Below are 21,931 nucleotides of genomic sequence, written 5' to 3'. Positions count from 1 at the left end.
AGAGAGAGATTCTGCTTCTAAACACACAAGGAAAAAGAAACCACGTGCAAGTATTAGTGGGCTTAATTCTGCCAGTCAGTTTTTAACTATTTGCTTAACATGCTCCCACAAAATGAAATATACTAATCATTTTACAATATGCAATCACTGTTAGGCCAATCAGTGACCCAGTTATACCTGTCCATATGTCACATTTTCTCCAGAACTAGACATGTTTACTTTTACCATTTACCTATTGTTTGTATGCAGGTTCTGCCAGTGACTTGATGCTGCATTCTATAACCAACAGTTTAATAAATATACCTCAAACTGCTGGTTGTGCCATCTGATTAATTAACATATAATTACAAAATGAACACGTGAAAGTTATGTATAAGTGAAATCACTGAAATATTTTCAATAGGAGATAAACTTATATCTGTTTTTTTCAGTTAATGCAGATGAAAATTTTGTACATCACATTCACAATCTACATGAAAATTACTGCAGTAGCAGTTAGTTTCTCCAGTGCATACATGTACATCATATCATCTTTCTTTTGCAATTGAACAGAAAGGCCTACTATAATTCAGCTTAGTTGTGAAATGAATATCTATGGTTTGTATTTACAGTACATAAATATCCTCCAGTTTTGTATTTTGTTTAAAGCTTTATCTAATTGGAATTTCTTCTTGTTCATACCTCTTTTTGCCCCTTGTTTAACTTGTAAGCTGATCACATGTCTATCAGTAATGTCTTGCTAATTGCTGCAATGGATAAAACATATGTTTGCCATGACTATTAAATCTACCTCTAATTGCGATGATTGTTATTAATGTGGCTTATTTTTCATGGCTTTAAACAAGTATCCCTTGTAAAACTTCATTCACTCCTTACTGGAGGTGGAAGAGGTTTGGGTTTAAAAAGTTGTAAATCCCTATTATTTCCTGTTTATCTTGAACCATTCCTATTAATTCTAAGATCATCATGAATGTTATTGCAGTAATGCTCACACATTCAACTTTTCTTCTATAAAATTTCTGAAGGATTAAGTTTGTACATGTTAATTATGACCAGATTCAACAATAGATTATATGAAAATAAGAAAAGTACACTACTTGCAGGTTAATAAGGCAATTTATTATACAAACCTTTGCTAAATACAACATGAACTACTTACTGCACAACATTTTGCCTATTTACTTATTTTAAAAAAAGGCCCAAATTATTTTTATTTCAAAATTTTGTTAGTAGATAAATTCCAAGTTGAAGATAAATATAGCCCATTTAAAAATACATACTTTCTAATTATCATTACCTCTTACTAGATTGAAATTAGTTAAGAATGGCATTACTAGGTTGACAACATGAGCTGAGGGTGAAGAGGATGGGAAGATTTTTGTACAAAGCAACACCTAAACTATCCAGGCATAATGATTGAACTATGTCTCCCAATTCAGTTCTTACATTATTCATTGGCCCTGCTGGTCAGGTAAAACACAACTGTTGCTGAATATGGTTGTACAAAGGTTAACCTGGGATTGGTTTTATGTGATTGCACCATCAGCTAATGATCTACCATGTTATAATTTTTTAAAAGATTTTCAAAAAGAGTTGAGTAACAAAAGACCATTGAGAAGTGGTAACAAATTCTTTTCCACCATTATCAAAGCCCCTACCATTAATGATTTGGATGCAAACAAAAACAGTCATGTTGTGTAAAACAATGTGATGCTTGTGAGTCAATCCCACACAAATATTTTCATAAGGCCAACACAGTAACCCTGAATTGACTTATTTGACTGAACAATACGGCTTTGTGCCAAAAGTGATCTGTGACAACTGTAACATGTTGATGATATTTTGTGGTATTGACACATATGGCCATGGAAATATTCATTGGTGACCACACGTGGGATGGGTTTTGTGATATGTTTGCATTGATTACCTCAAACCCATAGTTTTCTTACCATTGATTTCACTGGAACTTGCAGTCAAGTGGATAAATATCAAACTGGTTTGGATGTATCAACTTAACAATAAAAAACCAATCGTATAAAAAATATCCAGCAGTGATACCATTGAAGAGTATGAAATGCCATGAAGCTCCTCAGCAATACCTAAAATTGCTTCAAAATGTGATTAAAGGCCACAAAAAAAGTCAAAGATATGTTACAGTTGCGACAGACTACATGAGAAGATCTCATTGGGGTTTGAAGAAACATTTGTGCCATTCATTAAACCCTCAAAAGAAATTGCCAAATGTGCTGAGGTTTGTAAAAATGACACTTGTGTTGTTATGGGAACAAGAACTGGGTCTAGTTAGTAAGATAGCCAAACATACCAAATATATTTTTAAAAAGCCACATATACAACTGCAGAGACCATCATGCATTTGCCACAGGCAGTCGAGGAAACCAAAGAAGATGCTGTTGGTGGGCTTCATTAGGATATAAGAGAGGCACTTGCCAGAATACCAGAATTGCCACACGAGGAAAAGTTACAGTTAAAAACACTGCCTTGATTTTTAAGGAAGAGAGACAATCTTTACAAGTTCTATAGTTGTTGCTTTTAACAGTCCTCCCAACTGGAGAAACTGCATGTTAAAATTGCTATCAAAGATACATGATAAATTCATGGAGAGCTTTTATGAAAAGACTTGGCCCACCAATGATGCAACTACAGCTTGAATTACCAAGTCAGCAAGTGGCAGAACAAAGTCTTAGGTCATAATTACCTTGGCCAATCACTGAAACGCAAGAAGAAAAGGAACGTACATTTCATGAGTTCACGAGGTGCTTAGCACAACTGCCAAATTAATCCAAATTCAGCACCAAAGAAGAAGACTCAGTGGGGTATAGACAACAAGTAAAAAGGTTCCACCAGGAAGAAGAACAACAATGTGCTGCACCTGTGCTTCCACCAAAAAAGAGACTGGTCAAACTAAACCAGATCAAGAAACAAGGCAACAATGAAGTCGACGACGACATGTAGCACCTAATCAGCTGACCCATATTCATTTTTCCAATGTAGATCAAGAAGGGCACATTGTTGAACTGTGTGGTTAAACATTGATGATACAGCTGTACACTAGACATTGTCTAGACCTTCAATAATAATAACAGTGACAGTTGTGTGTGAACATGTGAAAACCATTTGTGTTATTAATGGGAGAAAACCTGTGTACATAACATATTATGGAACTAAGCTTGGTGATGTTTATCGTAGGTTATTTACAAGTGCACCAAAAGCATTCACAGCCTTATCATTATGCACTGCACCCATTGCTAAGCAAGTTGTATTGCAAGTTGTAGACAGTATTAAAAGTGCCACTGTGGATTGATTAAAACAACTGGGCTTGCAGATGGCTCTTGTGCTTTGAGATCAAATATAGCAGTTAGTAACATGAGAACCATCAAAGGGAGTTCTAGGTTTACATTATGATTGACAGAATCAATGCTGCCTGTAGTTTGTAAAATTATTAATTAAGCCACTCAACAGTGATTTTCAGATTCAGCGATAAAAATTCTTGTGGTGGTGAGTGGATTTGGATGGTAAGTGGTTACAAAGAAAAATCAATAATGTATAATTTTGCCATGACTCAGTTCAAAGAGGTATTTGATCAAGCATTTGACATGGGAGCACCTGTGTAAGCGGACTGAAGCTGGAAAGATTTTCAGTATTATTTATACCCAACCAGAGATCCCAATCAAATGAAAAATAGAATAGCAAGCATGCATGAAGCACTTTTGGAAGTTTTGGGAAAACTGATACAAAGTGATATTACCGATTATCCCACCAGAAGCACAGCTGGATTAATAAACAATGGCATCATGGCATTGTTCAACAGTGCACATTAATTCATCGATGGAAAGGAAATTTAATCAATTTTAGCCAAAACAATTACTGGACTTGCCAGATATGGTGAGGATTACACAGAAACAGTTGGTCCAAAAATGATTTTTATCAGGATGCATCAGATATGCAGATTCTCAACAGTATACAATAGGCAACTTAAAACACACACTGATCTGCTTATCAGCTAATGATGCAGATGTACAAGCTGTAGTTTTTGGCATTAATGTGGATTTGATTAGTGTTTTGAACAGCTTTGTGGTGCCTCATTACCATTTTTGTGCATAATCTCTCTCAGTAACATATTTAATTCTTGCAGAGATGTTCGCAAGGGTAATTTTGGAGCCAAACATAGAGTTACATTAACTGACAAAGATTAAAAGATTACTTCAATAATGTAGTTTGTCATGGCAGCCACCGCTGGCATTAGAGTTGAATTCGAAACATTCCACATATCACAGATGCACAGCCACCAACTGCTATTGCGGGACAGTTTTCTTGGCAGATAAGTGTAACCCAGCATGATCTTACTGCACCAAAACGTGCTTGTGGCATTTCAACTTTCAAATCAAGACAATGTCTAACTCAGCGAAATGGTATTTGATGACTTAGAGAGTACCTGAGGTTTCTTTGCAGTTAAATGGTCATCAAGAACCTTCTGAAGATTTCAGCTTAATATTGTAACCAAGCATACTGCAGGTGCATGCCGCAATCTCTGGTTATATATGGATCAGCATCAAAACATTGACACTAGCATACAGATTTCCCAACAAGACTTCATGACATTGTACCCAATATACTGTATTACTTTTCACTGGAAAACCTAGAGTTGTTTAGGCAATCCATTGTCAATGTGTATTTTCATGCATGAGTAGATGCTGCTGGTGCTAATTACAGATGTTGTAATACTTTCTTTTGCTGGAAGGTACTGGTGGTCGAATGAGGGTCATCGATACTCCTGCAGAAAATTCATAGAATTTTCTCAAATTAATAATTGAGCTTGTTACATATTTTATTAATAATGTCCTATCACTAAGTAAAGGTTGGTCTTAGTGAAAATCAAATTGCAAAAATTAAAATAAAAGCACTCAAAACAATTGTGGGCTCACACTGAAACTTTCTCTGGCAAAATTAACTGGAAATGTCTCCATATGGTTAACCCAAACACAATAACACCTCCCTGATATTCATATTGTCCAGGACAAATGTGGCTCAAATGCAAAAGACCAGACCATGGACTATTTCCATTCCTTCCAGCAGTTCCAGCATTGCTGGCACTAGCAACACCACTGGTTGCAAAAGCTGCAGCATAACGGGCTCTCAGAACTGCATCAGCAATGACTTTGAAAAAGGCAGTCAGTGACTGTATTAAAAAGAAAAAGGCCCACAGGCAGAGGTCTTTGATTACCCAATGTCAGAAGATATTGCTGTTGATTCCATTTACCAGTCTTGAATTACTTGTGATGAAAAAGTTGATAAAGCATGGAGTTTCTGTGTGAGATGAACTTGCATTGATGATACTCACTGGGTCACATACATGGCAACACATCAGCATAGTTTATATTTTGACTCTTATGGACTTGCACCACTAGTTGAAGTTGTTAATTATTTACTTGGGGCACTGGTGAACAAAAACCATTTTATTCAACTTTACCTGTACAAACACAACTGGATGGACCCATATGCAGTCATCTTGTAATTGAAGCATGTATGCACTGGAGCATTCACTAACACCAAAAAGCATTTATTGATTTCCCAATAAAGTATGCATAATATTTTACAAAAATGACTATTAACATTTACAGCTGTTACTCTGCTCAATGACACATTGCTGATGTAGTTGTGAGCCAGTTTGCCACTGAAGAGGATTAGTCTGAGTTTTGTCATGTTGTTGTTGGTATTGATTTATATGAGCTTGTGATTTTTGAAGATCAAAATTGGAAACTGAAAATGTCTAATGTGGACCTTCAAGATATTATTGTCAAGCTGAAAGGCTTCTTTGTGTTTAAAAATCTGGCTGAGTTCACTAACAAGGTGGAATCATAGTCAGTGGCGTGTTGTTGGTTGCATTTATCAAAAACTATGTTGATACAGCTAATATTGCAACAAGACAATTCATGCAAGAAGAAATTGCTCACTTGCCCACAGCAACATGCATGTTAAGTTCATATAGTCATAAATTTGCAAAAATATTAGTCAGTGAAGGAGAGGAAGCAGTTAAAGAAGTAATATTAACAAATGGTCAACTTGTTTTCAGTCCAGGTGACTAAATGTTATTGATAGACCTAAGCCTCTCTTATTACAGTGTGCAAGGCTGGCTCATACTTGTTTATCATAACTATAGGTAAAAGTGAGTGGTATCAATTAAAAATGTTTATAAATTATAAGTGGTATTTTTATTCCAGTTTAGTATTAGTAAATAACTCAAGTCAAAATGATAGTGAATTTTAGATATCTGAAGCATCAACATCATATGCTGTCAGAGATGAAATTCAGTTTGAAGCACTCAACATTTATCCTAACAGGCTTGTAACCATCTTTGGTGTTTGTGTTTAAGATTAGATTTTTGTCATTGCATATACATAATGGAATCATTGTTGATGTGGTTTACTGGGTGTTCGCTGACCTAACAAAGGATGTAAACATCGATGCTGATTTCATTCCACTTGTAAATGAGTACATATCCCAAACCAAAATTGCAAGCTTGTTTTAAAGCTTGCAGCAAGCTTGCCACAAGCTTATTTATAAAGCTTGCGGCAAGCTTGTATTTGGAACATTGCAGCAAGCTTGCGCAAGCTTATTTATAAAGCTTGCGGCAAGCTTGTATATGGAACATTGCAGCAAGCTTGCGGCAAGCTTGTATTTGGAACATTGCAGCAAGCTTGCACAAGCTTATTTATAAAGCTTGCGGCAAGCTTGTATTTGGAACATTGTAGCAAGCTTGCGGCAAGCTTGTATTTGGAACATTGCAGCAAGCTTGCGCAAGCTTATTTAACAAAAGTGTCATAAGCATGCACAAGCTTGCGAAAGCTTAAGCTTGCACAAGCTTGCACAAGCTTAAGCTTGCGCAAGCTTGTTATTTATTTACCTAGTACAATAAGTATACACAAGCTTGTGCAAGCTTGTTGCTAGCTTGCGCAAGCTTGTTACTAGCTTGTTGCAAGCTTGCAGAGATTTCTTGCTACAAGCATCTGGGCTTTCAAAAATCAGACATGATTGTGTTTTCCCCCCTTCCAAAAAACCCCCTGAAAATGTGAAAGGGGGGGGGGGTCTGGGAGTCCGAAGGCCCCTGTCCAAAAATGCATTTTAGACTCAACTGCTCCTGGTGGACCAAATTATCATAATATATTGCAAAGTTTTACTTCATTCCAATGAAGTAATCTGCATATTTAATGATTAAATAATGCAATCTTATAGTTGCAATGCAGTGGAAAACAAATCTGTTCTGCCAAAACATTAAGTTTAATTCCATTGTTCAAGTTTATTCATTCACTGCAAGCTTACCCAAGGCTGCAGAAGCTTTATGTGTTCCCCTAGCTGCAAGTGTCACGCCCCTATGAAATGATCATGAATAATGAATGAACTGTTCATGAACTTGGTTCAAGAACCATTCATGAAAGTTCATCAAAAGGTTCATGAATTATTCTAGAATGTGCATGAATTGAAAACAGTCCACAAATTGGATCATCATCATTCATGAACAAGTGCATGAACATATTCATGAACTATGATGAACAAAGTTTCTCAATGATTCATGACTTCACGAACAGTGCCTATAAAACAAAATATGATAACCTGACAAGTCACAAATACCTATTCATCCTGAATCATACAATAACCTTAGATGGGGGATGGGGTTAATACAGTATAAAATGCAACATATTATCTTAAAAACTGTATTTGATTTCAGATAAATTTAAACTGACAAGTGATATTCTTTTTTTTTTACCCTTAGCAACACTTTTTGTATGTTCTGTAATTTTTCTTTGAAAAATGTTCAAGAGATATTGGGGCAGTTGCCTGCAATCAACTGTTGAAGCATATTTCATCGTCATGGGGCTGTCTTTCAGCTGGGGTTTCTCCTGACCAATCTTCTTCCAGAGACTGACCTGTCTGATAACTCTTTTGTGAAGATGTTCAGGGTCTATAATTTAATCAAATCCTGTACATTGTCACTACTGAATGTCTCCTTCTGCAACTTAAGCTGTTCCATCTGATTACTGTTTGGATCTTTAACATTGTTGCAGCAGTCACAATTTAATGTCTCTTCCATCTTGAATCCTCCAGTTTTCAAATTTTCATCCTTAACCTACAAACTTCATCCTCTAACAATTTTACTTTTCTGCTGTCTGGTCTGAAAAAAAAGGTAAAGTTAGTTAATTACAGATAATCTCTGATCAACATTGTTTTTAGCTTTTAGCACATTATCATTGTACCCCACTTTACTTACTGGAATAATGATCCAACTCAAAAATGATTTAATCCCTTACACATAATACTGAGCATTTATATTATTGCAGAATTTTGTCACTGTTTTATATTAACTGAATCTGTCTAGCCATAGGTATAGTCACAGGAGACGAATGTTTTATTCAGTAAAATATGACATTTTTTTTGACAACACCGTTACACTAAATAACCGTATGTATTACAGATAACGGTTATTTCATGCTTTCAAATATTTTCGCCATTTTTTATTGATAAAATGCCAGACTTGTGTGGTATAGGCCCTTAGTATGTCACTAATGCAACCACTCCGACTCCGCATGTTGTGTATAGCTGCTTCCGGTTTCATCACGTTGTTATTTGCACTTTTATTGTGAACAGTTTCACACATTAACTATTTTCTTAAGGTTTTTTTTTTAAATTACGAAATTACATCAATTATAGAAATAGTGATGTCATGTAAAAGAAAACGATCTCGAACATCTCAACTCCTATCGATATCAAACCACGTCTGGTATCGAGAACTGGGGGTGGGGTGGGGGTGATAATGTTTAGTGATTTTCAAAACTTCGATGAGCAAGTTTAAATTAGGTCTGAACAAAATCGTGTCATTAGCTTGGTTATAAATAATATGATGACATATATAAACCAATAAAATATCCACATAACTTCTACTGAAATAATCACGAATGACCAAGAAAAAGATACTCACCGTAATTCTGGTCATCCGGGCTTGGTACGCTTTTCCGCCTAATTTTGCTCTCACCAAATCATTTCCTTCACATTCTTCAAAGTCGCTTCTCTGCACTTCTACTTACTTTAAAAAAATGATATTGAAAATATTCTCATCTGTCCATCTGCATGATCTTTGGTTTCTGAGGAAGCTTAACTGTTGAAATCGCGCACGTATATTAACCAATCATATCACGTCTTTTTTCAAAGTCATCCAATCAGAATAATCGTTGTTAATATATTTCGGTTTTTACTGCAAATTGGCAACCAGTTACTAAGTCAATAGAATATGCAGTTTATAACAGTAATGGAGAGAAGAAAAAAAACGTTAGGACAAAGTCATTGAAAGCTTTTTAAAGCAAATACATTTTGTTGATGCTGGCCAGAAAATATTTTCCCATATTAATCCAGAAATACTCAGGTTAAGTAAACAAGCATTGAATTAAAGATCTGTATGAACATTTATACAGTATATCATTTTAAAAAAAGAAGAAAAAATTCACCTTTATTTAAATTTCACTAATATTGTGAGAAGTTTGTATGATAAATTTTCATGAACATTTTATGAATATAATGATATAGATATTTAATATACATTTTTTTAAGAAATACCATGGTATTGCATCAAAGTACTTGAATTGTTCATGAACCATTAGTTCATGACATTTCAGGAACTTCAAAGATATTATAATAGTTCATAAAAATTCATCAGTGTGTTCATGAACTTCAAGTACATGATTCATCAAAATTCTTGAAGTTCATGAACTTACTTGAGGAACTTTCATGAACACTTCATGATTGTTCATCAAGTCATGACTTTGTTTTTGTAGGGGCGTGACAGTGATGGTGCCTGCTACTTGGATACATGGTCTCAAACTTTCACAAGCAATGGATATATATATATATATATATATATATATATATATATATATATATATATATATATATGAAGAAACTTGTTGCAAGCTAGTTTAAATTTACTTTCTGAAACATACAAGAAAGCTTGCGCAAGCTAGTTTTACTTTCTGAAGAAAACAAGCTTGCGCAAGCTAATTTTACTTTCTGAAGAAAACAAGTAAGCTTGCGCAAGCTAGTTTTACTTTATGAAACAAACAAGAAAGCTTGTGCAAGCTAGTTTTAATTTCTGAAGCAAACAAGAAAGCTTGTACAAGCTTGTGCAAGCTTGCGGTTATATCCAGCTATCTTGCCTAAGCCTGCACTTGCTTGTACAAGCTTGCGCAAGCATCCATGTTAGCTTATAAACATCAAACTAGCTTATCGCAAGCTTGCCACAAGCTTTCAGCAAGGATGCATTTTGGTTTGCATCAAGATGTTGTTAGCAAACCCTCATATACTCTGAAATATAATCTTGTTCAGAGATAGGTAGAAATTAATAGTTGGAACCATCCTGATATACCACAGACAACTTAGTCCAGCATGGAAACATAACACATGCATGTGAAAATGCTCAGTCTCTAACTGCAACAACATATGCAAAACCATTTCTACAATGGTGAAGTTTCATTCACTGATGTATCCACCCTGGTTATGTTCACCATCAATTATTTTAAACCAGCATTAACTCAGGTGAGAAAAGAAACATCTTGACTCTGTTCAAGAATGATGCACTTGTTCAGGTAACAGTTATCAGGTAAAGACGATCATTAGATTTAAAAGATTTTAGAGTAATCAGTATGTTTTTGAATGAGAGGTGAGCCAGACCACCAGAAGGCACAATTTCCAAAGATTTAAATAGTTAATCGCATAGGAATGGCTAAATTTGTAATTGATGAGTTATGTCAATGCACATGTGATTAAATATGCAAGGAATATTCAAATTTGGTGAGCCATCAAAATGCACCCATTAGCACATTAACCCCTGGAGGTTTTTGTCATTTTTGCCTGAAATTTGAGTAGGAAAGACATTTTGAAAGCTGTTTCTGAATAAACCCTAATAAATCAACTTCTAGGTGATTTTCCAATAACATAATGCCTAGCTGTGTTAGAAACATCATTTTTCACTGACTATCTGGCTCGCTCATGAGCAGAAGGGTATAAGTTTGGAGTTTTGGGGGTTGTTTTTTTTTTTGCTTAACAGACTCATTATTTTCGTATCGAGACCACTCTTTATTCCAAATGCCCATCTTATCCTACTTTTTGCAAAGGTTTATCAGTCTGTTTGCAGTTCATACCAGTCTGCCTTAGATCTGAGACCAAAAAGTCTAAAATCCAGACACAAAATCAGATTTCAACCACTGGCAAATTTTGGGTGGAAAACATTCTTGCCCAAAAAGTGAGGTTTTTACCTCTATTTTGTAGTGCAATTAGAAACATCAGATTATTTCATATCATTGTAGAGCTACATATGTCTGCCTTTCTATAATACCACCAACTTTAGTGTATCATACATTACCTTGATGCTAAAGAGCTCGGCAGTGCCTCTTGCCACGTAAACTCGTCACCAGGGGTTAATGTGTTAACGACTTCACCACATTCCACCCATTGCTGCAAGTAATTGCACATCCTAATGATGAACTGGGTGAATGTCTTGCCTCTCTTGGTATTGCTATAGCTCATATATATTCAGAAGTGTGTCTTTCAGCATGAGGTAATTCAGTGAATCAGCCGCGGGTAAATGAGAATACACGTCTAATAATTTCCTCTTTAACAGTGTGCTAAAATGAAGTGACCAATTGTCTTTTTTCCATTATTGTACAGTGATGTACCTTTTGAATCTGTTTAGATAACTATCCATGTTATCATTGTCATCTTCAAATGGGGGCAGTTCTCGATCTCTCAATTTAGAATCATGTTACCTCTCCCTTTTGGTTTTCAATGGCTGTGAATTTCTTTGATACTCCCTCTACCTCTCCCTATTTCTATCTTCTATCTTCAAAGCTTCTAACCTCACTTGTTTTTCCCTTTCTAACTTCCTATCCTCTACTTCTTTAAGCAGTTCTATCTTCTCCCTTGCTACTTCCCTGTTTTCATCCTATCCTTTCCTTTTTGGCCTGTTTTTCTAACTCTATCTTCTACTTCTCTAATTATATCTTCTCCTTTTTAAAAGCCATTTTTCTTTCTTCAGCTTCCCTTTCTATCTCTAGTTCTCCCTTTCAGTGTTTTTTGTAATTCTATCAACTCCCTCTTGGCTTCTCTTTCTATTTCTCTCTGATCCCTTTCCCTAGCCTGTTCTTCATGAACATAATTTATAAGGGTCTGCCCCTCATAGCCCAACAGTTTCCCAAGTTCCACAATTTCTTTCATTGATGACATTTAAAAAATCTGATATGACCAACCAAGAGTGCACTACTATGCAGAAAATGCATAATTACTATAATTTCAACAAACAAACCGTTGTAACAAGATAACCGGGTGGGATTTTTCGGATTCACAACAGAACACTTTTGATAGTGATATAAATAAAATGTTTAATAATGGATGACTTGCATGAGCAATTAATTATGAATATGTGCGTGTATATATAATCCAGATATTGGATTTAATTAGCATAAGAACGCACAGACTTAATGATGAAAAATACAAATAAATTAATTTAGCAAATACAAAGACAAGGGGTGAATGGTTCACAATGATTTGACAATGAAACAATGGATATAGTTTACTCCAGTAGTAAACGATGTAAAATTTTACTTGTGTAGTAAAATGCATTCACTCAGGTAGCAAAATTATGGTGATAAAAAAGAGGGACAGATATACAACTCATCTTTACAGTCTCGAAAGATACACTGGGTTTTACGAATCCCAAAATAAGCCCATGGCTAACAAATTGCATGTACGGAGATACACTCCGTCATCAGTACACTGTTTCAGCTCCACAGCTGCTACAGTTCAGCTTCACAGCTGCTACATACTCCAAACACTCGGAATACTTTGAACACTTGGATCACTCCAAACATTAGACCCTCCAGACACCTGGGACATTAGACACTCTGGACACCCCGGACATTAGACCCTCTGGACACTCCGGACATTTGACACTACACAGCTGAAAATATATCCAATACTATGTACTATACATGACACGGGCATAATAATGTAATGACGTTATACACGGTAAGTTATATAGATTACATTATCAGCACAATAATTACAGAATGACAGGTTCAAAAATAAACCTAACTCTGCTCAATAAGAATCCTACTATATTAAACAGTCTTTAAAAAAATGTAGCTTTAGATTACTAATATAAACCCCATGCTAAGTCGAAAACAAGAATAGAACTATGTGCATTATACTGCATACACCAAAGATACATAGCAACCAATCAAAAATAAACATGGTAATACAGTAGTTATAATTTATAGACTAGAAATTAATAAACTTACATACCTGTACAGCTGAAGATGTGCAAGTCCTTGAAACAGACTGTCGGCTGACAAGACTTATCAGTGTATTGTTAGGCATTTGGTTCGTCCCATTTAGCACTTCGCACGTGCGGCACGGGATGAACCAAACTCACTATTTCGAAATACAACACAATATACATAAATCACCCTCGGGTATCGTTGTACACAAAAAAAACGAAACCCAAATACATGTATTCAATAAATAAAAGAGTTTCATTCTGTGACAACCATAATTTCCTTCTCAGAAGACAACAAAAACATGGAATGTGTACAAAAGAAATAAAGTAATGTTATATTTCTACTTAACCTCACTGTCTTGTCAAGAATGCCTGAAACACACAAAAGATCATACAAGAATACTGTAAAAAAAATTGTAGTGCTCTGTTAAATCTGAGATGATCCCACTTCTGACACAATTTGTAACAAGATAACCAGGTTGGATTTTTGATTTATAACCAAACACTTTTGATGGTGATACAAATACAATGTTTAATGATGAATAATTTGAATGAGAAAAGAATTAATGATTAACATGTGTGTGTGTGTGTGTATGATCCAAATATTGGACAAAATAACTTAATCCATATGAACCTAATAATGTAACAAATGAAAATACAAGTATATGACCTTACACAGTACAAGGACGAAGGTAAATGATCCATAATAATTTCACATGATGAAAAGAATGATGTGTTTTACTCAAATAGTAAAAATTAATTCACTCAAATAGTGACAGATGAGGTATTTTACTCAAGTAGTAAAATGATGAAAATGAAGGGAAAGATATCATACGAAATATCTTTATTATCCCAATACACTGGGTATTACAAACCCCAAAATTAGCCCGTGGCACATTACACACTCCATCACCAGTCAACTTGGCTACCAGTCACACTAGTCATTCAAGCAGTCAGTATTCCAGGTAACACTGGACAACAAATTTTTACAAAAGTCATGTTACTGAAATAAAATTAGTCAATTCTTATCAATTTTTATGTGCTGAACACGAATATGACAGTCAAATTGCAAAATTGGCTCTAGTTTTTTTGTAATCTGCAAGAAATTAATGTTTACATAACGAAATGCATTCCAATAGTAAAAGGTCAACTGTAATAGCCTACCTATAAAAAATCAAGTCATTGACTACATCTTAGATTTCTTCGCCTGTCTCTTGTACAGCTGTTCGGGAGCATCTCTGAGGAGTGTCCAGCAGTAGTCAGCCAGCATTGTAGTGGACCATTTTCCCTGGTATCTTTGTTCCATTGTTGCGATATCTTGATGAAAACGTTCGCCGTGTTCATCACTAACAATACCACAGTTGCTAGGAAAGAAATCCAAATGGGAATGAAGGAAGTGAATCTTTAGAGACATATTGCAGCCAAGTTTCTTATACTTCATCAACATGTCTTCTACTAGTTCCTTATAGTTTTCTGCCCTAACATTTCCGAGGAAGTTTGTAGAAACTAGGCGAAAAGCATTCCATGCTTGTTTCGCGTCACCTGCCAGCAAGTTGTTGAACCGGTCATCTTTGAAAAGCTCTCGAATCTGAGGACCCACAAAAACTCCCTCTTTAATCTTTGCTTCGCTGAGTCGAGGGAATTTTTCATGCAGGTATCGGAATGCTGGCAAAGTCCGGTCAATGGCTTTCACGAAGTTCTTCATCAAACCTAGTTTGATGTGAAGGGGTGGTAGCAAGATTTTCTGAGCCTCAACCAGAGCTGGGTGTTGGATATTCTTCTCTCCAATGGCTACATTCTGCCTGTGAGTCCATTCCTTCCTCATGTAGTGCATTTCCCTTGCTCGGCTATCCCACTCGCATAAGAAACACATGTATTTTGTATATCCTTGCTGCAGTCCCATTAAAAGGGCAACTACCTTCAAATCACCACAGAGGTGCCAGCTGTACTTGTTATACTCAATGGAATTCAGTAGCTGCCTTAAGTTATCGTATGTCTCTTTCATGTGGACAGCATACGCTACTGGAATAGATGGAAGAATGTTTCCATTGTGCAAAAGCACAGCCTTGAGACTCAGTTTCGAAGAGTCCACAAATAGTCTCCATTCTTGTGGGTCATGAGTGATTTTTAAAGCATTCATGAGGCCCTCAATATCGGAACAGAATATCAGATTACTTTCCTTTCTGAAGAAAGGCTCCAATTGCTGGTGGCGCTTTCGATATGCAGTAATTGTGACATCTTCTTCTAGAAGATTCCATTGTTGGAGTCTTGATCCTAGCAATTCTGCCTTGTTCTTTGATAAGTCCAAATCACGAATCAGGTCATTTAGTTCTTCCTGTGTTATTCTGTGTGGGGTTGATGATGCACCACAGTGAAAATCTGGATCACTGCATGCTGATGGACCAGGAGAAGAACAGGTCGACTCACCTTTGTCTTCGTCAGATGAATCAAGAGAATATTCTGCTGGAGGTTCTGGAATAGGAAGTCCCTCACCATGTGGAACTGGTCTCAATGCAGACGGAATGTTTGGGTAGACTATTCTCGACTTCTTTCGCTTCGTTATTCCGCCGGAAAGAGGAGGAACCAAGCAGAAGTAACAGTCATTTAGGTGGTTGCTTGGCTCTCTCCACACCATTGGGACTGCAAACGGCATTGATGACCTTTTGCAATTCAACCACTGTGAAAGCTGTGTTGTACATGTAGCACAGCATATATGCGGAGCCCAAGGCTTGTCTTGGTCACCAACCTTGCATCCGAAGTAAAGATGATATGCCTTCTTCACTTGAGAATTGATACTTTTCTTCTGGTTGGCAAATGTCACTTCCCCACAAATATAGCAAAAATTGTCCGCGGTATTAACACACTTTCGAGGCATTACTGTTCTTTATTGTACGTAAATGGATAAAATAATAAGTTTTATGTAACAGTAGCTTGAACTGTCTCGCACAACGTCTAAAATATTTTGAATGCTGAACCTATCTGATTGGGCTTTATATAGTACACTGCTTACGTCAGCTTCAGCAGCCGCCTGGCATTAGTGTAATAGGCCTACACATGTATAGTACACTGCTGACGTCAACTTACTTCAGCAGCCGCATGGCATTAGTATTGCATTGCATCAGAAAATGATGCAATCAACTGTGGATGATGTGAGCATGATGGTATTATGCAATGTTACATCATTATTCCGGATGTTGCTGCAGTCCTACTGGAGAAATTTACACAGTGAAACATAGAAAATGAGGTATATGAATATCTTCAAAACGAGAGCCAATACAAATTTTTCACGGTTATATTCGTGTTCGGCACACCAAAATACTACAGATTAGGGCCTTTTCAAGTCAGTAATGATTTCACTGTTGACCAGTGTAATCACCGACGACCATTCAATTCCTTGGTCAATCAATCAATCAGCACCCACCAGTCAGTAAGCAATGCCCGATCACCTACTACTCGACCAGCAACACTGTTCACTCAGCTCTACGGCTGCTATGGTTCAGCTTTACAGTTGCTACGTTCAGCTTCTATGGTATATACTCATCCACAAAATTGAACTGTCTTTTTCAGTTTCTGCCATTTTTCATTCGCTTTTTCTTTACAATGGCAGAGGAATGTAATAATTTAGAGTATTAATAAATTTAGCTTCATACAGCTTTGTGAGTGTAAGCAAGAACTGTGATGGGGAAAATGAAGAGAAGGATAAATTTGCAATTAATTTCACTCCTGGTTGTTGGTTGCTTATTTTAAATGACCATCACATCAATGTTGTTTTTTCGGCTATATCATGGGTCACATCTTGATGATATCATTGACCTCTACCCATTAATCACATGCTTACAATCTGATTTGACTTTTGTGCTGTTCAATATGACAGTGTGACTATCTGAAACAAACAGAAACATAACATCCCTGTGATCTGCATTTTACTGCAAAATATCCCCAAATCACTTTATACATAATATTATTTGTTGAAATCACTATTTGTCTAAATTATTATTTTACAAATCTAGCTAAATAATCTTCATCGTTTCTTATAACTTTATTATTGTTGTCTTTGTTATTTTTTATCATAATATCGCTTCAGTTATCTGTATTTTTTACCACCACATTGTACACACAGCTGTGTTTTTCCTCTAACACCACAGTGTAAGCTTGGTTTTGGTCCTAGGCTCCCCCTCCATATGCTTTGTAAATGATATCCGCAAAATTCATTTACACAGTCTCTTTTACAAGGAGTTATAGAGCCTATCATTAGCCACCTGTTTGTTCTTTGTTTGGATCATTGTATATATAATATTTTAATTTAAATACTTATCTTAATTATAATATGGAAGAGTTTGAGAGATTATCTAAAATCAAACATTCTAAATACAGATTTGACCCTGAAAGAGATATAATGTACAGATTTGACCTTGATCATGAACTTATATTTGTACCTGAAAGAAATGTTTCATACAGATTCGACCTTGATTGATTATACCCTGATCCATTAAGAAGAAATCTGCATAAATACCATAATTTAATTAATGAGATCAATGAAGCCAAATGTGAGTTTAAAAACCTCGGCATGATCTGTGTTTGGTCAACATTGAGGATAACTGACAATAAGATCATTGACGCGACAATGAATGATATTCGAGCGAAAGAAATTGTTGATTATCTTGATGACAGAAACTATCTTGTTCGGATAAAACTTATCAGATGTGACAATTATAACTCGATTACTGTTCGTAAATGCAAACCTGTTCTTGCTAATAACAAATTGCTATATTGAGTAAAAATTCCAAACCAGGAATATTGACTGGTATTGACCAACCATATTATACACAAGCATATCCTGTAACCGCGATTATTTATGGGATATATCTGATGAATGATAAACTCAACTTTGATGATTTAGCGCCAATAAAATTTTTGAAAATGAATTGTGTAGCCAAATGAAAAACGGAACATTTCACAAATGCGATACATGGAAATGGGTTAACGGATCTTTAACATAAAAAAATAGGTGAGTGGGCTGCATTAGTCAAGGATAAGGGAGCTACAATTAATTATGTTGCTAAGTTAGAAAAAACACTAAAATTCCCAATAATAGTAAAAACAATAAAGGAGAGATTTTACACAATTCGAGACAAAAAAAGGAGGAGCTCCGATTGAAATTATTGATCATTATGACATACGTGGACTAGCACAATAACAATATTTCCACGAAATCGAATCGTTAGATTTTACTTCGGAGATATGTTTGATTTTATTAACGAAATAAGTAAGAATGATCCTGTATCAGTGTGGTTATTTTGAAGTTCCTCCGATGATGGCCAAGGGAGACATTTATCATTTAGAATCTCTCCACAAAGAAATGAAGAATCTTGTGCAGCGATATAGCCCTGACAGTGTCAGAACTGAATAATTACTCAGCAATTGGTTTACCATTCCGTCAGTTGCTGCTCATTTTGCTCAAGAGAAAAATTCATTTAAACCATGGTTGGAATTTCTTGATATGTACAATGCAGCTTTGTCAAATATGGACACAGTGGATTGTGGAATACTAAATACGATTATAGAGATGTTATTTCAATTTATGTGGCAGCGTGTTATCCAGGAAGTTTTCTTGGTATGGGAGAGTGTTCTAAGTAGTTTAAACGATTTGGACATCCCACACACGAGATGACCAGAGTATTGATAAATGAACCTTCACCCGATTTTGATTTGACCAGATTTGCTTATATTGAGACATTTGAGTTTGCTAAAGATCTTCATCCAATTTGTTATGCCTGATTTGGTAAACATTTTTTCAGAGAAAATGTGGGCATCAGTAGTATTGTTATGATATATGCTCGATTAAAAAATACTGATATCATTGTCGGTTAGTGAAGCAGTGATATCATATCGGAAGCAAACTGAAGTTTGGTTACACAACCAGATAAGTTTAACAGAGAAAATATCAGAAACATTTCCTCATCTTAGCGAGGATGAAATTACTGACATTTTTTATATAATATATCTAAGGTCAGAGATGAAAGCAATGTTAAAGTCATGAAAGATTTTGGCATAAAAATAATCAGTAAATTTCTTCAAGGAGGAACACATGATCATAAACGACAATGTGCAAGATTAATTATTGATGATGCTGAGCTCAATTTTATAATTGCTGATACAATGAATAGAAATATGCTTATAAGTCGAGAAATAGATTTTTTGTAAGATGGAACTAAATTAGGTACAGTTGTAAGTTATACTGATGGTGAATCACCGCAATTTACTCATTTAAGATCTTCAGTGCTCGCGTATGTTTAAATAAATTTATTATCGATGATAAACAGATTTGATAAATTTGCTGTTATAGTCGCCACAGATTCTTTTTATATTGAAACAAAATAATCAGAATTACTGACTCAGTTTACAAGTACTGCTTGTGTATCATGGGGTGAATGGAGAATAAAATAAGAAGAATTACACAGTTACACTGAACCTGCTGATGTTCCGATTAAAGATATTTATCGCAAAAATAATCAGATTTCAAAATTATTATCAGCACCAGCTGTATATGATCCTGTGACTAGACATAAGACTGTTTATATAAACGGACCAGGAGTTGTGGTAAAACAACTCATTTTATTGAATAATTACAGCGGAGTTCAGTTGATATGGTTGTTTTAACACCTACACAGACTCACAAGAGAAACGAGAGAACAAGGAGTAAAATCATGTACTTATCGTAGCTTCTTTCGATGGAACAGGGACATATGGACTCCTGAACTAATGGGTGAAAAATACATTCCAAGGATTATTGTTTGGGATGAGTTATGTAGTGTCGTTAGAAACACTAAAAATATTTCTTGATTGGCTATTAACAAAAAGTACAGCTGTAATAATGTGCGGCGATCATGGTCAACCACCACCCATAGTTGGATTTTCTCTGCACAAATGGTTAAAGATTTTTGTAGATTATTATGAAGAAATAACTGATGGTCATAGAGCAAAATTAAGAGAATTTAATAAATTAATCAGACTACAACCGAATAAAATTCAATGTAAAATACTGCATGAAATAATTTCAGAAACTTCTGTGAACGATTTTCTGCAAGTGTGGAGACCAAATAATTTAATAGTGGCAAGTAGAAAGATAGTTTGTGATAAACTTCAACAACAATTATTTATATTACATAAAGAAAAGTTTTCAAATCTATCTGTACTATTTTGTTATCGACCAGCAGATACACAATGGCAAAATATCAATGTTGATATACCAGGATTGTCAGAGAAACAGAATCTCGTATTAAATGATATTGTCTTAGTTTATGTCAGTGTTGCTGAGAGCGCCATGGAAGAAACTTCGTGGACGCTAGGATATGCATTGATGATCCATTCATCACAAGGATTAACCATCGCTGATACAGTTGTTTGGATCGTTGATGATTGTATTGAATGGTCAAACTTAGTTTCTCTCGCAGTGTCTCGAGTCAGAAGAATATCTCATTTGTGGAGAGTTCTTATAAATTTTACAGAAACTGCTGGCACCAATAACGATGTTATCGACAATGCTATAGTAAGAGAAAAATCGACTTTGATCTTGATGCTGAATTTGTAATGATGCTGAAACAACAACAGAATAATTGTTGTGCGAGCTGTAACACAGTATTGTTGTGGAGCAATATTCTTAATAATCCAAGACAATTTATCGTAGATAGAAAAGATAGTAGTCTTGGTCACACATGTAAAAATGTGATGCTGACCTGTCATTGAATGTAATCGACATAGAGGTGCTGGCACCTTACAAAAGGGATCATGGTGGTAATTGTGTATCCTTGGGAATAACTTGTAATTGTTCACGTGTAAATCCACATTGAGGAGCAATTGAATTTAATGTGTAGATTGCAGGTCTAACCATAGATCATACCATGCTAGAAATGTTATGCATTGTAATACTCCAGATAGGATCAGTTGCTCTTTTTTTACCACCTTCAAGTTCACCGGTTCATATAAATATCTTACAGTAACATTACCCAATACTGGTTGTTTTGAAAAATCACGTCATTGTATTGGTATATGTTTATTTGTGATTGTGCTAATAGGTTTCATGGCAGTTGTTCGAGTGATTTCATTTAATGCAGCTATCACACTTGGTAATCTTGCAACCCATTCACAAGATCTTTTGTCTTTCTGAATCAATTCCTTTGTATATTGATATCCAAGTAACCACTCAGCAAGTAATTGATTAAATCATTCAACAATTGCCTGATCACGATGAATTGTGGTATGTCCTTGTCTGATTGTGATGTTATGTTGCTTCATCAACAACGATACTGCACCCTGAAATTCTTTGCCAGGATCAACCTGTAGCAGCTGTAGCCATCGCAAACCACCTTGTGGTCCAGATCCTTGCCGATAAATTCGTTCAAATGCAGAAACAACTTTTGTTAATAACGGCTCGGCTTTATATCTTTTTCCAATGTCAGCGACAGTTAATGTGTATTTGTATGTTGATTGACGTCTTCCAGTTTTGATAGTATCATGTGGTAAAAATAACATATTCGCCTGACGAACTTCATTTGGAACCCTGACATCAAAATATGACTACTCGATTCATTTAGA

General features: G+C 35.5%; 1 protein-coding gene across 1 annotated transcript in view; it reads left to right on the top strand.

Moving 5' to 3' along the window:
• LOC149786441 (tyrosine-protein phosphatase 10D-like) overlaps positions 1-21,931 on the top strand; it is a 198,197-nt gene that overhangs the window by 112,108 nt on the left and 64,158 nt on the right. The window lies entirely within an intron of this gene.

Source organism: Sinohyriopsis cumingii, chromosome 12 (assembly GCF_028554795.1).
Source record: "Sinohyriopsis cumingii isolate HCF-2022 chromosome 12, ASM2855479v2, whole genome shotgun sequence".
Taxonomy (NCBI): domain Eukaryota; kingdom Metazoa; phylum Mollusca; class Bivalvia; order Unionida; family Unionidae; genus Sinohyriopsis; species Sinohyriopsis cumingii.
Note: the sequence above shows the minus strand (reverse complement) of the source record. Positions and strands in the feature narration are given on the sequence as shown.